Raw genomic sequence first — 24,345 nt, forward strand, 5'->3', positions numbered from 1 at the left:
CTTAACATTTATACGATAAAACACTCTCTAATCGCTAACACCGATCAAAGGAAAAAAATTTCGTTTTTTTTCTTCTTTTCCACAAAAAGTTTAGAACTTAAAATGTTGTTCTTTCATTATAAAGCAATAGCATAATATTCTCGTATCATGTAAAACTTGATAACGAAGTTACATATCTACCGTTTTACAGTTATAAAATGAAATGATTATTGAATTCTACTTGCATTTTAAAATGTCAATGTATCCATCGTTCAATGAATTTTACGATTATTTTTATAAAACTGTGTATAATGAACATTTCAACTAAAAAAATTAGTACAAAATAGCTGCTAATAATTCTCTTAAACATTTATAAATTTCAGCTTTTCGCATTATTGCTAAATAACCTCTACGTCAAAAAATATTTAAGGAATTCCATAATAACTGAAAATTAAATAAAATTTAAAAAAAATTGAAAATGGTTATCGAGCAGAACCATTAAGTTTAATTAATGAATATAGAATTAGTAACAAAGTCACTGCTGAACAATAATTTTTTTTTAATCTTTTAAAAAAAAATTCTTTAAGTAAACAAACTTTATTGTAATAATCATTTCATTATTAAGGATTAGAGGTTATTGTGAAATTATTAATTTTAATAAGTGGATGAGTAGGTAAAGAAGTTCACTATTCGAAATACGCGTATACATTTAATGAAAGTTATGAAAATACAGAAGGGGGCTATGGAGGTAATAATATATAATTTTTTTAATCTTAGTTTTATTACGATCTTCTAAAAAACGCTAATAAACACAATTATGTTAACAAATACAAACGATTATGTCGGAGCTATAACAAAAAAATACGCTTTATATTTCATTTAATGCAGAAGAATCTAATGAAGATCAGCTTATTTGAAACTCTGAAATGTGACACCCATATATAACTTGGTGAATGATAGATACGTGATATCGAAAACAAAACAAAAACATAAGCACACAGCTGTTTGGCTATTTGCGAGACGCTCCTTCAACGCCGATAGATATTTTCGCCAACCCCTTTACAATCTACGGTATGTTTTGTCAATACGCTGACTGTAGAGGGAAGGGAGGTAACTTCTACTGTTGAACACCTGTGCTTTTGGATAAAAAAGGATTCTCCCATTTTTTTTATATGGTAATTTTTTAAAAATTATAAATTTAACTATATTTTTAATCCTAATATTGATTTTATTTTGTATATTAGTTTAATTATATATCTATATTACTATATTTTTATTAGAAATGTAATCCTATTTTTTAAATAAATCATCTTAGTACTTTTTGTACAGAAAATTAGTTTGAATTTTTATTCAAGAATGTTATTTGAACCAAAATGTAGAGTTAAAAACTTCATAAAGTTTACAAAACAGTCAACAGGCACCATTTGCTACAAATAGTTAAAAAAATAATAGAGGGCACCCAAGAAAGGAGCTTGTTCAATAATAGCAACCACACATTAGCTTGGATAATATTCCTGGTCATTTTGAAAACAATTTTCGTTATGCGGAGTTTTTGGAACACGTAGAATTCCACTGAAACATAATTGTCACGTTTTAGATTGCATGCGATTGTTATCGAAATACAATTTCCACGAAATAGATTTTATCTATTTTTCGTGTAGTTCTTCTTAAAACTTCTTTATCAGTTATTTTAATCATGAAATTACTAGATTTTGTCGTATCGGTGTATCAATATAAAAGGAAAGAATTGTACTTATTGAATACTTATTTAGTATCTGCACAGTTTAGAAAAGCGAAAAATATGACTTTTAATAAAGTAGTTCTCTTACTCGTTTTACTTGTCCTGCTAGTCCAATCACGTGAGTAATTTTCTATTCAAATTTTCCTTCCAGTTATTTGATATCATAATCTTTTAACCGATGTCAAATGGCAATAGTCTTTTAAGAAGCATAAGCAATATGCATAGTGCTCAAAATATAAAAGTGAACAAATTAAAAACTTTTGCACAGATTCATAAAAGAATGGAAATTAATTACACCGTTAGAAATGTTTCGAAAAAATGGTTAAATAACAATTCATTATATTGTTATTTTACCATCTTCAACTTAAACAGTCAACCGTAAAAAGGTGGCGTTTAAAATTTTTTCCGAAAAAAAAAACGTTTGCTGACAGTTTTTATTAAATACAGTTAAATAACCAGAATTTTAATTTCGTCAGCAACGCTTCACCTTATGCAGCCATTTGGATTTTGCACCTAGGATTTTGAATTGGTTTTGCCTACTTTAGCCAAGAGAATTAATTTGTCATTCTTATGACTGGTTGAGCATGTCCTAGAATCCCAGCATTGACACAACTTTATTTCCTTTATTTTTTTTAACACATAGGAAGTTTCCAGTATCTTGCACTCCTAAATTGGTAACTCTGAAACATTACAGTACGAAAGCTCATTAACGCGCTGATGGGAGCAGCAAAAACCTGTTTTGTAAAAAAAGTATAGTATTTTTCATCTTTCGCGATTGAAAATAGCAACTTTAGGTAAACTAATTCCATCACATTCCATGGTTTACGTGACAGAACACAATTCATCCACAACCTAATGCCAATGTCTGTTGAATAAATCTTAACATCAACTAAGTCAAATTAAATTTGCTTTTTACGATTTTGAAGCCATGCCTGCTGAAAATGGTTACAAAACTGTAGTTTAACATTTACAATTTTTAAAAAATGCTGTTTGTGAATATTTTATACAATTGAAGTTTTCCTAACTTTATGCTTAATTTGATGTTCAATATGCATGAGATTTCTTTACCGTAATTTTAGATTGAAAATTCCAAGACTATAGGGCACATATTAAAAAAAAGAGAAGCACAGTAACAACCGAATTTGATTGTTCAAAGGGCTATATTTAAAAATACAAATTTATTAGTGCATATGATCTTTTAAATAACGAATGCAGAGAAAAGTTGTACTTTCTCTAAACAAACGTAATTTTTTTTTAAAAAGATTTCGAGCCTGTGCCTAAACAATCTTCCCCTCACATTAATTGCAATATTTTCTCATATTCTGCAATATGAAGAATATGTTTAAAATAATGTCTTTTTTTTAAATATTTATGTTCAAAATCATATTTTTTTGAATTTTGAATGATCAGTCATCCACCTATTATAAATTAACTACGTTTTTGCTAGTTTGGCAAATCTAAATAAGGATAATAAATAAAAATCTAAAATAATTAAAATATTCTTAAATAAATAAATATTCCAAAATAGAGAAATACTTATTTAGATTTCAATTTCTTGATGGGAAGCCAAAACTAAAAATAGTTCCATATATTCAATCATTAATTATGAATCAACTCAGTGAACTCAATTTCACACATTCCTCATAAAACGGTAATGTAATTGATTTTTTTTTATTCCAACTTCCTTATAGGATCCCAAAATTTTAAATTATTCTTTTGTTTTATCAGACATCAATATGAATAAACATAACGAAGGTTTATCCCTTTCGATGTCCTCAAAATTGAAAGAAAGTAAAATCTTTTCCTAAAATTTTAACTTCCTTATTGGATTCCAAAATTTGAAATGATTCTTTCGATCATTTTTATTCACTCATCCATCAAACCCCTATATATACAGTGGTGGCCAAAGGTGAGGACATTTTTTGAAATTTTCATGTTTTTCAACTTTGTGTGCTTGTAGAATATATTAATTTTCATTTAAATACAAACGTTTACATATCAAATTGAAGGTAATTTAATGTAGAATTTAATAATAAATGCAGTATTACAATATCTGTATTACAAAAAAAGTTATGCAACTAATAGTAAGATCATTCTTAGATTTTTATTTTCCTAAAGTGATACTTACACAATCAATACTTAGTAGGATAACCCTTATTTTTTAAGACAGGTTCACAGCGTCTTTTCATCGAGTGAACGAGTGTGTGGAGTTTATCTTTCGTAATCACATGGTGCCAAGAATCAATTATAGCTTCACTTAGCTGTCTTCTATTGGATGGACGTTTTTTTCGTACAAGAATTTTCAAACGTCGCCACAAATTTTCAATTGGATTGAGATCAGAGCTGTTTCCTGGCCATGGTAATATATCTATGCCTTTATTTTGAAACCATGCTTTGCATACTTTTGCTGTGTGGCATGGAGCTGAATCCTGCTGAAAAATAAATGGTGCGTTGTTGGGGAAGAGATCCCTGATGGAAGGTATCAATTTTGGTTTCAGGATAATTTCGATGTATTTTTTGGAATTCAGGATGCCAAATCAGGCCAAGTGCTACTACCGATAGAAAAATTAAACGGCTATGCCTTCAAGATAGAAAAATTTCATCAGATGCCATTAGATGTGAAATGAATGCAGCGGGTATTGCAGTAAGTTCAAGAACAATAAGAAGAAGGTTTTCGGGATTTGGACTACAAGCAAGAATTACAAGGAAAGTACCATATTTAAATCAAAAGCAACGCAAAAAACGAGTTAATTGGGCAAAAGAACACATTAAATGGTCAGAAAATCAATAGAAGCAAGTAATCTGGAGAGATGAGAGTAAAATATTGCTCTTTGGTAGTGATGGTAGAAAATACGTGAGGCGTAGAGTAGGGGAAGCACTTCATCCTGATTGCATTGAAGCAACTACAAAAAATCCAACAAATGTCATGATTTGGGCATGTATGTCTGCAGATGGTGTGGGCCGAATTCAAGTGATTGATGGCATACTGAATACCAAAAAATATTTCGAAACTGCCCTGAAACCAAAATTGATACCTTCCATCAGGAACCTCTTCCCCAACCGCGCACCATTTATTTTTCAGCAGGATTCAGCTCCAAGCCACACAGCAAAAGTATGCAAAGCATAGTTTCAAAATAAAGGCGTAGATATATTACCATGGCCAGGAAACGGTCCTGATCTCAATCCAATTGAAAATTTGTGGCTGCGCTAGAAAATTCCTGTACGAAAAAAAACGTCCCTCCAATAAAAGACAACTTATTGAAGCTATAATTGATTCTAGGCACCATGTGATTACGAAAGATGAATTGCAAACACTCGTTCACTTGATGAAAAGACGCTGTGAAGCTGTCTTAAATAAGGGTTATCCTACTAAGTATTGATTGTGGAAGTATCACTTTAAAAAATGCAAATTAAAGCTAGATCTGACTATTAGTTGCATAACGTTCTTTGTAATACAGATATTGTAATACTGTATTTATTACTAAATTCTACATTAAATTATCTTCAATTTGATGCGTAAACGTTTGTATTTAAGTGAAAATTAAAATATTCTACAAGAACACAAAGTTGAAAAACATGAAACTTTAAAAAAATGTCCACACCTTCGGCCACCACTGTATATATGCATATATATATATATATATATATATATATATATATATATATATATATATATATATATATATATATATATATATATATATATATATATATATATATATATATATATATATATATATATATATATATGGGTCATTCTCACGAAAACTGTCATTTTTCAGTTCATAAAATCCCAAAAAAGTAAAGTGAATAAAAAGCTCTGAAACTTTCTATATTAATAGAAATATGTAATGGCATTATAAAGAAAGTATATATCCTATAAATTATACTTAATATTTATATTAATTAATTTCTTAAATAATTAATTTATAATTATTAATTTATAATAATTAATAATTAATTAATTAATTTAATAAATAAATAAATTAGTTTAATAAATCAATTTATTAATTTATTTTTCAAATTAATTAATAAGTAAATTAATTATTTTCACTATTTAAAAAGTGAGGGACTGGCACTAATAGTGAGGGAATGATATTTTATTTTAATACATGTTTTTATCTAAGTTACATCTACCTAAAGTTTGAAAATGATAACATACTAAGTATATCTAATATTTATTATAATTTAGTCTTATATATTTAATAGTTTTTACAGGTTTGGGAAATAAAATTGGCTGGCACGATTGAACAAAAAAAAATTTAATAATATAATCATCTTGAATCATTCCCTCACTTCAGCGTCATTCCCTCACTTTATACACTAGTGAGGGAATGACGAATTCAATAAAATTTAAAAATAACAGTTAGGCTTTCTTAATTTCTGAAGTCAATCACATACAATTATATTCATACAAGAAAGCAACATATAATTATCCACTTTCTCGATGAAGTTGTATTTTATTTTACTATAAAAAACGACATGAGGGAATGACAAATGTAAAAAATTTTACCTGGTTTGATTCATTCAAATTTATTCCACAGCAAAGCTTCTTTAAGTTGAAGATGGAAACATACTGCAATTTTGTTCTATGATGCCAGTTGTTAACTTCTGAAGTTTTTATTAAAATATTTTTATTCTAAGATGATTACAGGTAATAAGAACATTGTTGTGAGGGAATGACGCGAAACACTGGGGACAAAGTTTAAAATAGTGCTGTGTTAATATTTTTATCAGAAATTAAATTTAAAATTTATTTTCTGAATTCTGTATTTCAATATTCTCAAATAAAAAACACAAATTTGTAAAAAAAAATTTTTTATTTCAGAAACAATTTTTTTCTTTTTTTAAATCAGCAGTGGGGACAAGTGAGGGAATGACATATTGGTATATTTTTATTACCTAAAATTAATAAAAAATAAAAATTTATAATTTTATTTTTATTCTTTTGTTAGCTTGCATTCTGAAGGACACTTTCCATGAAAATTTTTTTTTCGTAAGTTGTAAAACAAACATAAAATATACTGGGGACATGAAAATGACTGTTTTTGTGAGAATGACCCATATATATATATATGATAAAATTGTTTTTGATTTTTACATCCTTATATCCTTATTTATTTAAAGATTAATTATTTGCAGAGGCTGATGAAGGTTCAGGTAGGTGTCTTGTAGTAATAAATCAAAATGTGCCGCACAGTTTCTTATATGACAACAAAAAAATCATTCAAATTGACAATCCTATGCAGGGATAATTTTTCAAACGAGTTTATTAAATTTATCTGAATTTAAAAAATAAATATAGAATAACAAAACTTCGTCAAAAACCTTTGGACTTTAAGTCTACATTTGTCTGCTGCTATGGAAGCATGAGAAAAACTAATTCCAGCTGGAAATTCCGTAACTTGCTTAATCCAAATTAATGCGAAACATTAACATACACCCATTAACGTTAACCTCTTGCCTGTTTATATGGAATTGATGGGATGAACAGTTAAATAAGACTTGTAAACAAAAATTGCAATCGTATACTTGTATTTATTTACTCATATCGTGTTCAAATACAGGTAAGTAAGGTTTTATCCCCTATATATTTTTTCTCGCTAAATCGAATGAAAACAAATACAAATAAAACGAATTAAAATTTCTGAAGTTGCAGTTTTTTTATAGAATGCACTATATTTTAAATTTTAACTATGATGAAGAAATTCCTCGTAATTTCTAAGCTATGCTATTATCTAATCATGCAAAATTACTAGGGAAAATGTACCTTGCATGCTTCAAGAGCAATGTAAAAAGTAAAGTGATTTTAACTTTTAAACTATTCAATCAAATTAATCTTGTAGAGTATTATTCAATTTTGGTTCCAAAAAAATCACTGGGAATATCGCCTCATTAGCTTGTTTGGAAGGATTTCAATTGTTCCCGTCAAATGTGAGAAACGCACAGCAGTGAGTAAGAGAGTTTCAGATATCATTTACAGTGACATAACAAAGCATTCTGCCAAAAAAGAAGATACATTTAGTGAAGAAACACCATTTTATTTTACCACGTTTATATAAACTTGCCTTCGTGTATGTCTGTCCGGGTGGAATTTTGTAATCGATTTTAAACTAACTTCCCGACTAGCTACAAACTTCAAATTTTGCACATAGTTCAGAATTGGATGACAATGCATGAAAATGAAGAGAAAAAAGACATACAAAGTAAAATAAAATTAAAATTTAAAAAAAAATAATTATTTTCGAGATTGTCTTTTGTTGTCGATTCCATTATCTCAAATTAGTATTACGTGTCAGGTGAAAAGATTTTTATTGTCGGAGTATTTTTATTGGCTGAAAAATCACGTGGCAGGATCCAGTTTTTCCTCATTCATTTCCAGATTGTTTTGGTTGTCATCAGCATAAAACTAATGAAAGTCGTAAAGGTATTGTAGGTATCAAATTCTTTTCCCTATTGTATCCCTAATTTAAAATAAAAGTTCTATTATTTTAGTAGTGGTCTTGTAGTAGTCTTGACTACTCTTGACTCAGAAAAATAATCTAAATAAAAATATATAGATTTTTAAAAACCACGTTTTTTGTAGTGAAGAATAATAATTGAAAAGTAATAATTTAAATAAAATATAAAATAAAAATTAAAAAAATTATAATTTAAAATAAAAAAATTCAAAATAAAAAATATTTTTAAATACCACCTTTTTGTAGTGGAGAATAATAATTTTTAAAAAAAATTGAAAAACGAAAAACGTGGGGCGCATGAAATACATAACAGTACATATACACATTTTCTTACTCATACACATGCACAGTCACATATACATTCACATACATATGCATATACACAAACATACTCCGCATCCACATTCAGATACAATTGCAATTACAGATATACATACACATATTCTCAAGAGCACACATACAAACACTAATATAACATTACTGTTATGTACTTCATGCGCCCCACGTTTTTCGTTTTTCAATTTTTTTAATTATTATTCTCCACTATAAAAATGTGGTTTTTAAAAATATTTTTTACTTTGAATTTTTTTTAATGCTTCATTTACTGAACTAAGATCTATATCACGGAAGCCTCGTCAGGTACGGGTTAGCTAATCTCCCGCGTGAAGTCGATTGCAGGTATCTAATTTAACAGTATCCAAAAATTGATTCAGCTTGATAATAAATCCAATCCTCTACCCTCTCGCGACGTCTGACACAAATACGTGCCAGCATGAAACGTTATCAATCGAGGAAAAAAGATAAAGCTGATTACTATACTAATTCGTTATCAGTTTCATTGAAGCCGGGGTTACAATATTTTGATTTATTTAAGTCATGACAAACGCAGTTCAAAAAAAATTATATAGCTTACTTTTGAAAAAATATTGTTCATATATGTGATCAGACTAACAATGATTAAAGTAAAACCAAAATGAATCTGTCAAATCAGCAATGCTTGCATTTAAGCTGCAGCTCTTTTATGAATTGATCAGCCTCAAGGTGTAAAAGCTGTATTATTAGCACGAAGGGCACAAGCATGTGATTAATATACAAATATATCTATGCTGCACAACAAAAATGAATTCAAGTGTTCATTGACACTAGTACTAAGAATCACGGATTGTTCTCATGCTGCGGTTAAGAGCATGTAGAATAAAAATGTGCAATAATTTCAGCCAATTCCTTCTCGAACATTAATATTGTTTTTTTTTCTATAAACTAGAAGTTTGAAATGTTTTATATTATATATTTTTGGATATTTTATTCATTTGTAGATAGTATCATATTAAAAGTATTAATCGTTCTTATATCATTACATTTTGATCCTTATCCTTATTACATTAAAACAAAACGTATTAATGCTAATTATTGCAACATGTGTCATAACTCTGGCTCCTGGAGAAACTGAACTTTTGTTGACCTTGGAATACATAGCTAATAATACTCGCAGAAAATAAAGCGCAAAATTAAATACATCTATTTTGCATTCGAATGAATTGAATTTCAGGCTTTATTGCAATATGAGATCTACCTGCAGAGTTCCTAAGGGGATGAATAGGTGCCTCAACTATAAAGACAGCAATACTTAACCATAAAAACCGTAAGTAGTATAGCATAAACGTGGCAGTGGCAATTACCTTTAAAAACATGAATGTACGGGTAGTATCAATGGGGAAGTTGTATTAAAACAACTATTAAAGGAACAATTATTTATTTAACAAATATTTAACCTATTGGGTTAATAACGAATTTTAATTCGTCATTAGCAAGACAAATATAGTTAAAGATGAACTGAGTACTTAAGTTTGGCAACAATGTTTAAAGGTTTTTATCTGTGGTACAATTTTAAAATAATTGACTTATTAAAAATAATTTTGTTTTCTTATTTTAATTTTTATCTTTCATTATAAATAATTTTTCAGACTTTTTTAAGCGGAGTAAGTAGTTGCAGTTTCTTAATCACCATATTTTGCAAATTTGTTTTAAATATTGACTGTTTTTTTAATATTTTGTCAAATTAACTTTGAATAAAAGATGCAAAAGAAGATTAAAAAAAAAATGTTACAAAAGGCGTTCCTGTTAATTTCGCAGAGTCGGTAACTTTTTCCGGAAAAAAAGACAGTAAGAATATTTCAAAATATTTTTCTATTTTCGAAATTTAAACCGTCCATGACTACTCATTAGTAAGAGCTATTATCTCTCTTCAAACTGAGCCACGGCAGCTCTTTAGTTATGAAGAAATTTTCAAGTTATGAAAATTTAGTCATGAAGAAAGATCTCATTGATATCATATTTGAATACAAAAACGATTTAAACTATCTTGGCTTTATCAGAATGTCTGGCAATTCAACTTACCAATATATATATATATATATATATATATATATATATATATATATATACAAGTTTAGGACAAAAAATAGGAATACCTGTGAAAGAGTGGATTCGTCCTTCGACCCTCTAATAACCGGTAAGCACTTGTCGCAAGAGTGTGCCACTTAGTGGTGATGAAAGGAAAGGTATCAGTCTAGCATTTGGCTGTGTGAGAGTTGCATGAGAAAAGAGATTATGTCCGCCCTCTCTGACCTTAAAAGATGCATGATAATCCGAGCTTGCCTTGCTGGAGCGTCCATGTCCAGAAAATCAAATTTTGTGGATGTTTAAAGGACCACTGTATCAAGGACTCTGTTGGCATGCACAAAGTTGGGTAAGGTGTCTTCTGTCAAGCACAAGAGCTTCAGTAAGTCGAAGGTGTCGGACCGTGATAGACGGGTGTTGAAGAGGATTTTCGCTCGAAAAAGCAAGTCTTCACTGCCGTTGATAACGTCCGAGATGAATACCCACCTTCAGAACCCAGTATCTATGAAAACTATTCAACGGGAGTTGCATGCCGCTAACATTCATGGCAGAGTAGCTATTCCAAAACCGCTAGTTTCAGCGCGGAATGCTTTCAAGAGACTACAGTGGTGCCTGCACCAACTAATTTAACTAATATTTTCCTTTTTCATTGAATTGCTTCTTGTGATTTTGACTTCTTGACCGGGAACGTTCAAAATCTGGATTTTTGCATCTTCAAATGTTGCTCTTGATGGACGAATACAGCTTAACTTCGAAATTTGTACTTGCAATGACTTGATTCGCACTAAAAGGACCGGAACGATGACATCGCTCCTGAGTAGCCATTTTCTCTACTCTCAAAACGGGATTTTTTCAGTGGCGTCTTCAATTTTGGAAACAACCAGGAATCGCAGGGAACCAGGTCTGGGAAGTAGGGAGGTTGGTGAATGGTTGTAATTCCATGTTTGGCTAAGAAAGTGTGAATCAATTGGGAAGAATGCTCAGGGACGTTGTCGTGATGCAAGTGCCTGTTGTTAGCCGTCCACTTCGCCAGTTGTTCATCGGTGGAACCACTCCTAAATTTGTGTTACACCCATCGCTTCTTCTCCAAACACCTGTTGAATCTTACGAATTGTTTGGCTTTGAGAATCACCAAGCTTTTGACAAAATTTGATGCAGTATCTTTGCTCAATTCGCTCAGTCATCTTGTGAGAAAACTAAATCCGACGAACACTACGAACAGCACCTTACTTGGCGTCCACCATCCAGCGACTTGCACAAGCGAACGCGGTGAAAAAATTCAAACACGTGCATTAAGGTTCTTCCTTCCACCGTGCACTGCTACGCCGCCTTAGAATCACTACTTTGTGAGGGAAAAATTAAGGTCGGATACTTTCCAGACAGGCCTCGTATTTCCAGTTTTTCAATCTAAGATGACGGAATTTTTACACTTACTTTGTTTAGCTCCTGTTTGCTATCCGTGTTTTTTTCCTTATCGCAATCATCTGCAAGCGCCATTTTAAGGGTCACCAGATTGTCGGACAATTATGTTACGTCGTATCAGAGTATTAAATAGATAACTTCCTATGATAGCAAGTGACAATTTAATAAAATAACTTATACTTAAATATTTACAGCTTGCTTATTATCAATAAATGGAATACAATTTTTATCACAACAAAAGAATTGCATTCATGCTTTCGTGAAAAAATACATAATATATAACTATAAAAATATTAGATATATAAAACGAAAATACGAAGAAAGTACTTGAAGAAATAAAAAGCAAAACCGAAAACGTGGAAGAAAAATTACTAAAGTAATACATTTATTTTAAAAAATCTTTTAAAATTTAAATAAAATTTAAAAAGCTATAAAAAATAACAAATATGTATAATCTTGTTGTCATTTCACACTATTATATCCTCAAACTATAGTGCTTTCTAATACTGTATTGATATTGCCAAAGAAAAATATATCAATAAAATAATGTGAGGAGTGCCAAAATATTGATACAAAAGTAAAACATAATAAGCAAAATACACTAAAATATAAGAAAATACAGAATAAAAGAAAAATTCAAAATGAAACACGGATAGCAACATATAAAGCTAGAGCAGACGCACAATTACTTTCTGATAACTTATAAAAACGATTTAAAAATATTTTCGTCGTTAGTTTGCGTAGTTAGATTACAAAATATAAAATTAAGGCGTTAAATGGAGGATAGTGTTTAACAGTTAGGGATTTTATTTCGCGTTAAGCTTTATTTACTGCTCATAAGCTGCAAGTACATTGAACACATAATATAAAATAAGAAGAGAAAATAATGCAAAAAAGTAAAAGAAAAAAAAGAATTTGTATAAAAGAGGAAGAATAAAAAATAAAAGATTAAAAAAAACTAAAATAAAATTGCTCGGTAAACTTCAGAAAAAGTTTCAATGAAAATATATATTCTTGTCATCAACTCACATGATTACACCGGAAAAAATATTTCTATCTAATATTGTATTAAAAGAAACAAAGCAAAATATATCAATTCAATACTACCAGTACAATAGTAATGGACATCATCAAAAAGTAAGATTGATTCGTCAGCATAATTTCATCAAGTAAAAGTTTAATATAAATTCAAGCAGAAGCTAAAATAAAACAAAATATGGACCATATAAAGGGAGAAGAGCGAAAGATGTTATGTACTTATGAATAGCTTACCAAAGTAATTAAAAATTATTTTCGTAATTAAGTTATCATATTACAAAATAGGAAATTAGAAAGCTGTTTGATTCACAAACAGGAGGTAGTCGGACATATTTTAAAGACTCGTTCATACTGAAGTCAAGAACAGCATTTGCTTCATACCTTTCATTTGATTGGCCTAAAAACTGGAGTTGCATAAAGTAACATATTATACTGAATAATTCAAAATAATTTTTCACTAAATAATGCTTCAATTTTAGATCAAACATTTTTATAGAAATTATAACATTTATTGTATAATATTTATGTTTTAATTGTATATTGGAGAAGCTTGTAGATTACGTATGAAATTTAAAATTGTTTAATATGTAGAGACATAATGTTAATTTTTGGTTGCAACAAGATTTGACAGAATTGGATTTCCACATGAAAAAATATTAATTTAGATAACTTAAAATTTTTAGATAAATAAAAGTTTTAGATAACTGAAAATATAAGTAACCACCATTAATTTCAATATGCAATTGCCTTGATGATTTTATATGGATTTTAATTAAGTTTATTGAATAAATGTTGCTGTTAACCAAACTTTGAAAAAGTATGTCTGTTTGTTTGTTCAATAAAATAATATTGCTCCAAATTCTTTTTAATTTTTTTATTTATTAAACTAAAATACAGAGATTCCAACTGCTCCGAACACGTCAAAATAATTTTAAAATTGATAAATAACTTCAAATTAAAATTTGTAAATATTTGATAAATCTTGCTCACTTTTTAATACGTTCAGCATGACTAAGCTGAAATAAAGAGGAGAATTTTATAAGTCTCCGAATTATTTAAAAATAGCGGTGGATAATGACCTAATAAATTGAATTTATTAAGCAAATAATCACAATTAATAAAATACCACTCGAAAATATTAGTTCGTTGTCCGGAGCACGTTGGCATCTCTGAAAATAGTAAATAAATAAGCATTTTTTTAAAAGATTGGTATTCCACGCTTTTAGATTAACTTAAAATCATATTTTTTTATCGTAGACATCAACAATGCGGATATTTTTTCCATTTTTCAAGATATTAAAATGAATATTATCGTCATGATAATGGTGCAATATTTATTTCTAGTGATAAATATTATTTTAAAAAAATATAGAATAAATTTAGGATTGATGGTTATTGTATTTTGTGGAAATAAATATACTAAGAATTGAGATTAAAGAATTGTTTAAGCATATTTTAAATTATCATACACGCAATCAACACATTTTGTGTCAACAACTATGAAATATTGATCACAAAACTTTCTAGGAAATAAAGTAAAAAGAGCATTCTTAGCAAAATATATTGTATTTTTTTAATCCATCACTTTCAAAAAATAAAACTTTATCAGATCTTTTTTCAATAGTTTTCAAAATTCGTAAGAGTTTCATGGAACCACTGAGTGCAGCTAATAATTTTTATCAAGTCATAATTTTTTGATGTGGTACTGTTTTCTTCTCCACCACATCTAGCACGCTGATAGTGATCCAATTCTGAGTCTATAGAATTGGGTAATTTTTATAAGATACTGCGTAGTAGGTTATAGGAGTTTATTGGATTTTATGTTAAATGTTTAATATCGGAATCAAATATGCATGCATTTCTACTTTTCTTATAAATTTAAAAAAAATTCCATATTAATATAAAAATAGCTCAGGATTTAATTTTTGTAAGTCTTTATCTTAAAATCTTGAATCTTACTAATTGGAAACAATTAAAAAGCCAACATCTAGATTTATAAATAATCCTAAATATATGAAGCGTCGCGATGAGTAAGAATTTTTTTAAAATACATTTTATTTTCTTACTTTTTTAAAACTCTTCAAGGTGTTTACGGTCCCTTATACGTTTATACTTAATAATAAAAATTGGACAACATTTGGCGAACTTTTGTGATCATCTCTCGTAAAATAGAAGATGTGAGACAGCCACCGTGTTTGAAACAGTATATCGCTATTACGATCCTTTGCTCTTACTCATAAATAAAGATTGAACTATACATGTGCCTTTAAAGTCCATCTAGTTGAAAACGAAAATAACCTAAGTATTAAAAAAATAAAAAATAAAATATCTAATCCACAAAAAAATATTATAACCCTGAATAAAATAAAATTTAAATTTTGCACATTTCTTAATGACACGAAAATAAACAACGCTTCATCCAAACTGATAAATAATTTAAACAGCTTCCTTCTAAATCACATCAGTTGTAATAGCTAAAAAAAAAAACATCGAGAATATTCAAATTACCCATCTCCCCTCTACTGCCATATTGCCTAGACTTACATTATATCTGTAATTTATCCAATTGAAAATAATTAATTTTCAATAAATTCGATACTCAGTGATGGTATTCATTGAAATCTGATATTCAACGAATTTGATATTTAATATGTTATTCAGAAGTGTAAGACAAGAGATCCTTGTGGTATTCAATCTATTTAAGTAAAAAATAAGATTATTATTAAAAAAAAGTGTGACTTTTAGAATGTGATCTTTGTTATCCAAGATTTATTTAATAGCATTCTAGTTTGTAAAACCATCTAATAATTTCCACAAAAAAAGAACTATTTCTTTCATGCCATCAATATGTTATTAAACCAAATTTAATTGCAGTTTCGGTATCACTTCAACGTAAGTAATTATGTTTTTAATTGCATGCACATCGCTTCTAGCAATTAACGCTTTCAATTTATCTGTATATATTATAATTGGCGAAAAAAGAATTTAACACAAACCAAAGCAAAACAATATAATAAATATAAAAACGAAAAACAAAACAATACAATAAATAAAAACGAAAAAAAAACAATAAATAAAATATTAACAAATATCTTTTTATATGTAGTTGCTAATTCATGGAAAATATATATCTTATGCTAGAATAATTTAGCGCGGCCTGAGAAAGAACGTTAGAGTGGTTAAAATGTTGGCAGTCACTAGCAAAAAACAATTTTGCCACATGTCATTAAAATAATGAGAAGAAAAAATTGGTTGCTTATTTCGAAAACAAAGTGTCATATTGTCCTGATATAATTGGTATTCGGTAGCATTGTTCTGAACCTTTTGAATTAATATTTTATTACAAATTGGAGGAATAGAACATTTTTCCAAATTTACCATCGGTGGTCATTTAATCTTTGAAAACTCGAGGTCTCATTTAGTTAACCATCTACACGAATTCACTTCTTCTCAATTTTATTGCATAAAATCTGGAAAAATATCTCAATTTTATGAGAAATAATTTTTTAAATCATGCAATCATCTTCGAACTTTTGAAGTAGATTTTAGGAATTGGTTACTAATGAAGAACTCTGTATTCCGTTCAACATTATTTTAGTCGTAAAATCTGCAATGACAACAAATTATAAAATATATCGACCCGTTGTTCATTAGGGAGAGAATTTTTTTTTTCCATTCTCAGTACAATCATACCATGAAGAAATCGGAATAGAGCATTCAATCATTGATCAAAACCCATTAAGAAATATTAATCTATTTTCCTCTCTCTGTCCCCCCTAGAAAAATTCGTTCATTAAGAAATATTAGTTAATTCTCTTTCAGTCTCCCTTAGGAAAATTCGTTCCTCTAATTGGATTATTATATTCTTTATAAAACACACTCGCATTATTGTAAAATTGATGTCTAACCGTTTTGAAGTGTTTTAAAGCTTTTTAAAGAAGATTTAAAAAACAATTTAACTGAATGATTTTTTAAAGAGGGCGTATGCCTTTTGGAGGGAAATACAATGATTTATTCGCTTTGTGTCGAGTTAGTTACTTCTGGTAGACTGTCCGTAAACAGAGGTTTCACCATACCACGCTGCAGCTTTGTACTCACCATTTATTCAAATTTAAAAATGATAGGGTAAGTTGAACACCCCCTTTGGTCAAAACTTCTATATAACTCATAAACACAAAAATTAAATACGTATTTTAATAATTATTGTAATGATAAGGTTTCTATTTCTAATTTCTGTTTGACCATAATGTTAATTTACAAGAATTAAATACATAATGTGTTGAAATGCTTTTCCTATCTATTGTAATGAAAGATAACTTTATTGTAACTTATTGTATTTGAAATGTAATTTACAAACAGTCAGTACAGTAATAGGTAAGTACGATTAAATGTTTTTTCTACTTATTGTAATGAGAACTATATTTTCATTGTTTTTTTTGTCAACATTTCAGATATCTTTAAAGAACGTAAGCTATGTTATAAATGCATTTTTTTAAACTATTTTTGATCTCTTGAATAAATATTTTGGATTTGTCTGATGTTTTTGCTTGATTAAATTATGATAACGTACCTCATTGTTTGGTGTTTCTCATAATATTATAATGATGATTCTGCTTCGTCTTTATGAATGAAATATCAGATAACACTAATTTTGGGGATATAATAAAGGGGATTGGAGACGAGATAATATATATTTTCTATGCAAATGCTTTTAATTAAAATAATGTTTGTCTCAGTTTTTGATTGTTGATATTTACAAGGATTTTGATGTCTATTTTGCTTAAAACGAATCATTGAAGATACCATTTTTAATTACGCAACAAATTTAATGAAACAAAAAAAATACATAAAGTAAAAATCAGGAGCATAATATCTTTACACGAGCACAACCTATGGACTCTTCCACCAATCTAAAAATAAAGAGAAAGCGTTCTTGTTCCCTTTAGAAGGTCCTCCCAGTCACGAAATTGATATTTTCCTTTATATAGCTCCGAATTTCACTTTTACATCTTTTGGAGAAGCACTTGACTTCTCACGAAAATGAAGTGTCTAATTGAAAATGCTAGAGAGAAAAAAAATATATACGTTGAAAAAAATAACTGATAACTATTTACAAAGTTGTACATTTTCAGCACAGATTATTACATTCTAAACATTTATATAAAGAAACTATATGCATTATGCTTATATTAATTCACAAGACAGGTAATCTTGACGAGGCATCTGCGTTGCATGTGCTCTACCTTTCCCTCGTGCATTTTTAACATTTTGCCTCTGGAATACTAAGGCCCACTTTGTCAGCTCTGCACTATATTTCAAATAAGTGACCAGGTCATGATCGGAATTGTTTTTAATTTGTGAATTAAATATTCAGTTTTTTTTGCCTTTTGATAACTTTTAACTAAAAAATGCAATTGTCATTTCTTTTCCGTGTTAATCAGTTTATGATAAACAGGCTCCAGATGCAGTTGTACAAGCGCCAGTAAATAGTTGAATTGGTCACTCCATATTGGCATTTCAGTTAACATTTCTTTGAGTGTAGAAAACGACTTTTCGGCTAAGTCTTCAAAAGGGATATTGTTTGATTCTCGTTTTCGTTTTTCATGGTAAGGTTGGTCAAAGGTAAGATTATATCTGCAAAATTCAGAATATAATCTCTATAATAGCTAGCCAAACAAAGAAGACTTGACTTCCTTATCATGTGCTAAGATCAACTGCACAAATAAGGCATGAGCTCTTTTAAATTTCTCCCAAGTGGTTCATTGCAATCAACACTTCGAACCTCGAAGGAATTTTGATGATGAACAATTGGCTGTATGAGTATACGTTTTCTATAATTTAGAAATTTTTTAAAAAATCAGATCTATCCTAGAATCAGAAATGTTTTTTTAAAAAAATGACAAGATAAGGAAAAGATATAATCTTGTCATGAACTCAAGCAATTATATCCAGAAAACTGAGTGCTTTCGAACATTGTATAAATATAACCTAATTAATTAAAACACATTACAATAAGTTAAAGATCACCCAAAAAAGTGAAAATATATAAAAATGAGCAAAAAAAAAATTCAAAACAAAGCAATCACGAAAAAAAATATAATAAAAAAATACGATATAAAACTTACATTTTATTAATATAAATTATTTAATATATAAAGCGAACAGCGTATCCAAATGTATGTACACTTACCATCGTTTTTTAAAATGATTTAAAATATTTCCGTAATAATCTTGCCAGGTCAGAAAATATGAAATTAGAAGCGTAAATAGGGAATGATTGGACAACTTACGGCATGTTCTTACAGAAGTAGAGATACGCTTTTGATTTATTAGTTACATTGGATTGACCCGTATCTGGATGGACCCGAATCTGAATATGAGCAAGTTATTCATAATTTACAGGATAATTTAAAGTTTAAAAGTGACATGGTAGAAATTTAATTAAAAAAATTTAATATTCATGTGATTCAATTTTAAAAAGTTTTATATTGAATATTTTAGAAAAAACTATTAGCATTTTGCGAAAAAAATAATTTTTTATTTAAAAAAAATTCTTTAGTAAATATTGGAAAAATTTTATTCGCATATTTGCTAGATGATATTGAATTTAATAAAAATAAACTAATTACATGGCATTCTAATATTTCTAAAAACAGCAATTTAAATACCATTTTTAATCAAATGAATAGAATTAAAAGAATTTGTAGTCATGTCAATTGATTTAAAAGACAAAAAGACGAACTCTTGCAAAATTTAATTAAAAACAATTAATTTCCAAGTAATGTTAATAAATTCTATGTAAAATCGTTAAGTTAAATGTAAGTTATAATTAAAATTTTCTCTGTTAACTAAATTTATGTTTTTACCTAGCGCAAATCCAATTCGGGCATATCAGTTTCAAAATATCTTCCATTATTTCACAAAGAATTGTTTTAAAGATAGTTTTTTTCTCTAATTGTTAATAATTTCGCTAAAAATATCAATTATTGTTTTTCCTTATTAATATTAAAATCAAAATTCATCCTTATTAATGTTAAAGTTTCGCAATTAAAAGTCAACCTTATTAATATAAAATTTTATAATTAAAATTCAACTTTATTAATTCTTAACTTTAATTATCCAGTATAATATGAAAACCTTGTACGCATCCAAACTCGAGCCTACCCAAAGAAACTAAAAAATAAATGCTTTGTACTTCACTAAGATCTTGTCAAAAGTTGATGCCATCATTCTGAATTTATGCATCCATTATCATATTCTGTTATCTGACAAACTTTTTTCTGATACATTTTAAACATTTTTGACAAACGCCGTTAATTGTAAGTACATCTGTACTTGCTGTTCGCTTTAGATATAAAATTTTGATTTCAATTCTGCATTTTCTTGAAGTTTTTTTTTTTTTTTTTTTTTTAAAGTTCATTTTTTTTAATCTATTGTTCTATTTTGAATTTTTTGCCTCATTTTGCATTTTTTGCTTAACAAGTTTTACCTTCCTTCAAAGTTGAACTGTCTCCTCAAACTATTGTTTTGATATATTTTGCTTAGTTTGGCTATATTAATACAATATTAGAAAACACTCGTTTTTTTTTTAAAAATTATTAGAAAGCATTCATAAATAATAACGTAAGCTGATGACGAGATTATATCTTTTCATATATAAATAAATATTCGATACGTATATACCTAAATGTAGTTCAAAATGTAGAGAAAACATGGAAAAATTGTGCTATATATATTTTGTTTCATTCTTCTCGTTATTTTTAATTTAAATTAAGTTCTTCTTTCCATAAAAATAAAACTATATTTTTTTATTTCATCTATATTTTCTTTTATCAATTATATTTGTAGTTTCGGAACGTTTGGGTAAGTAACTATGATTTCAATTGCATACATGTCATTTATGGCAATTTACTTTTTCGTTTAGTCCTAAATTATCATTTTTAGCAATAATGCATTGAACATTTTGTACAAAAAAACAAACAAATAAGGATAGAATGGATTGTTTTGATAATTTATTAGTAAAATCACAAAAACTGAATATCTTATTCTGGGATCATTTTGCATGGCCTAAAAAAGAACATTATGGCCACTTGCAGGTGCTTGGTAATAATTTTTATTGTTTGAAAATAATAAAAATTACTTCCCAATGTAATAATTGATACAGTTGGTAGTAATTTCAATGAAAAATAACCTTTTTTCTTAGATCTAAATAACTGTAAATAAGTGCAAATTAGGAAAGTTATTTTTTTCAAGTGAGCCGTGTTTGAAAAATTTTAACTTTTTACGATCATAAAGATTCCTGTGTTTCATACTGTATTCCATAACCATAATTTAGCATTTTTCTCTTATTTTAACCTAATTTAAGTTTTAATTAAAAGAGTTTGAAAAATAAGTTAAACAAAAATTCTGCTTCAAAGGGTTAAGGTCAAAGTTACCGATATAATGATTCATTGTTGATGTGATTTTTCTGAAAGTCTAAGTGAATCAACAAATTTTGATTTTTCTTGTTATTCTAACTTTTAAAATCATTTAAATATTCATTTCTTATTATTTATTATTCATATAAATTTCATTTTAAATTTTTGCTGGTACACATCTATTTTGCATTTTTTATGACTACTTAATCCCTCAGATGAGGCATATGCGTAATCACTCCTATGGTTAGAGGGACAGGTTCCTCAAAAATTAACACTTTCACGAATAATGGCAAGGAGTTGATGGATTAAACTATAATTTTCTGAAAAAAGTTGTATTTTGAAGATGTTGAAATATATTTGGTTTGCGAAAAAATAAATTCATGAAACTTTTCATCAAAGAATAGTTAGTTGAAAAAATTCTTTATCAGCGATCGCGATAGAGTTCAGATCTAGTAATGCTAAAAACCAATCACTGTGATTGGAAAACTAAATTGATTGTAACAAAAACTTTTCTTTTAAATTAAAAGTGAAAAAGAAAGAAATATAAATGATTAAAATATAAGCTTTTGGGTCATAAAATTCAACATTCTCTAATATATAGGTGTTAAATAAATCATAAAACAAGCGAACCCTGAGAACCATTCTACTAAAAAAGTAACACATTTAACAGTTTTTACAAAGTCCATTGCCCTTAGACACATATTATATGCTTTTTAATGTTCAGAAAAACAGCAAATATGGCAGTTGATATAGTCTAGAAGACGAAAAAAAACCTCAAACGGAAATTTAAGAGTAAATAATTATTTTTACAGGCGCTTAAAATTTTTGTTTAAAAAAGAAATTTAAAGCATTATTTTTGTTTTTAGGTGTAGCTTTATAACGCAAATGAGGCATCCTAGAATTTAATTCAGATACTAATGGTAAGTTGTTGTTGTAGTTAATTTACGTCGCACTGGAGCTGCTCGATGGGCTATTGGCAACGGTGTGGGAAGCACCCCTGAGGATGATCCGAAGACATGCCATCACAATTTTGATGCTCTGCAGAGGGGATGGCACCCCTGCTTCGGTAGCCCGACGACCTGCACGCGAAGTCGAGCACTTTACGGTAGAACAGTTTAACGAGGACCAATACCGCACTCTCTCGGTCCCTACGCAGACTGATCCAAGTGGACACCCACCCGCACAATGACCGTAGCCTGTGATGCTTTACTTCGGTGATCTGCTGGGAACCGTGTCTTAACGATCAGTCCACTGCGGGACTTATAACAATTTACTTTTTCGTTTGGTCATTAATTATCCTTGTCCCGCAGTAGACTGACTGATCGTTAAGAAAAATTTCCCAGTGGATCATCGAAGTCAAACATCACTAGCTGTGGTTAATTATGCTGATTTATCAAAACAATTTTTAAAAAAATGGTTGACTTTGAAAAATTCTAGTATAATAAAAAATTAACCAGGAATTATTTTTTTTAATCAGCAAACACTAGACGTACGGTGCTTAAAAAAAAAAAAAAAAACGTTCTTAATAACTTTTGTTCTTATTATCAAATCTTCAAATACTAAGACTTATTCTTAATAGTTCGAGGAGTTGATGTCTAACATGCTAATTAATTAATTCATATCATAATTTGACTTCCGAACACAACCCGAAAACATACTTTCTCTGATTATACACACCCTTTTTTGACCAATTTGTTTTTCCGACTATCATCAATCATCACATAGGGGGTTGCCACAAGCTTGGAAATTTGGTCCTAATTGTTTAGTTAGGAGAGTGGTCCAATGTTTTGATGCTTTAATGTTAATTTCCTTTTTGCGCATTTCGCCTTACCTTGAGAAATTTTCACCCATTAAAAAATTTATTTATCCAAATATAATTCAAGGCAAAGCTAATTTTGGAAACAATTTAAAATCATCTTTTATTTTATTTATTAATTGCTAAAAAATAGCGTTTTTTGTCTAATACAAAAAATACAATTTTATAGAATGTTAATCGAGTTTTTTTGTTCAAATTTTAAATTGGACACAAAATTACATTCCTCAAAATGATGTAAAAATTTTTATACATTACAATTAAAAAAAAAATCGTCTATTATCAAATAAAGTCTGAAAAAATAATAAATATTTATGAATAATATAATTTTTGCCTGGAATTATATTTGGATAACCGAATTATCTCGAGTGTAATTTTTTTTCAATTTGTTTAAAAAATTCTAGAGATAAGACAAAACACGCAAAAAGAAAAATTAACCTTACCCAGTAAGTTAGGAAAGCAAATTTCCAAATTCAAATATATCTTGAGTATTGGGAGTTTTACTGAAGGCAGAAATTGTATTAAAGTAAGGGTGCTCTTTTTCCCTTTTGAAAATTCAATAAAGTTCACTTGCACCATTGTTAAACTAAGTTATTCCTTATTGTGTCACCCATCACCCCAATATGACCCTCAATTATTTAACTCAATAAGAGTTCAATTATTATTTAACTCCATTGTATTATTTTTTATCATAAATTAGAAATTATTTTTTCAACAATGTTATGAAAATAAATCTGATTTGTTTACAAAAATTGCTTTTTTTTTCAACTTTACAGGTTGAAGCGGTACCATACAGTGAGCATCTGTGTGTCTACCAATCCTTCTCTTGTCTTGATGCAAATAAATATTTGTAGTTTGTCTTGGTATTAAATTTTTTTTCTTACTTAAATTTTCGAAACTTGCGAAAATTTTTCAGAAATATTTTAAAGGTATTATAATATTTTTTCTTTATCAAAATAATATAATTTAAAAAGGCATCAGGAACTTCAGTTTGTTTTCTCTGCATTTATTTCGTTCCAAAGGAGATTTTATTAATTTTTGTTGGACAATTTTCTCATAATTAACAAATTTAAA

General features: G+C 28.4%; 1 long non-coding RNA gene across 1 annotated transcript; it reads left to right on the forward strand.

Annotated features, from left to right (window-relative positions):
• Nucleotides 1–1,688: 1,688 nt before the first annotated feature.
• LOC107453745 (uncharacterized) lies at nucleotides 1,689–24,142 on the forward strand. Its single transcript, XR_015434560.1, has 9 exons — nucleotides 1,689–1,838; nucleotides 6,863–6,880; nucleotides 10,146–10,160; nucleotides 15,916–15,933; nucleotides 17,401–17,415; nucleotides 17,493–17,507; nucleotides 20,890–20,904; nucleotides 22,325–22,378; nucleotides 24,048–24,142. It is a non-coding gene; the product is annotated as an uncharacterized LOC107453745 (long non-coding RNA).
• The last annotated feature ends 203 nt before the right edge of the window (nucleotides 24,143–24,345 follow it).

The sequence above is a fragment of the Parasteatoda tepidariorum genome, chromosome 6 (genome assembly GCF_982258835.1).
Source record: "Parasteatoda tepidariorum strain Cologne lab strain chromosome 6, Ptep-v5.0, whole genome shotgun sequence".
Classification (NCBI taxonomy): domain Eukaryota; kingdom Metazoa; phylum Arthropoda; class Arachnida; order Araneae; family Theridiidae; genus Parasteatoda; species Parasteatoda tepidariorum.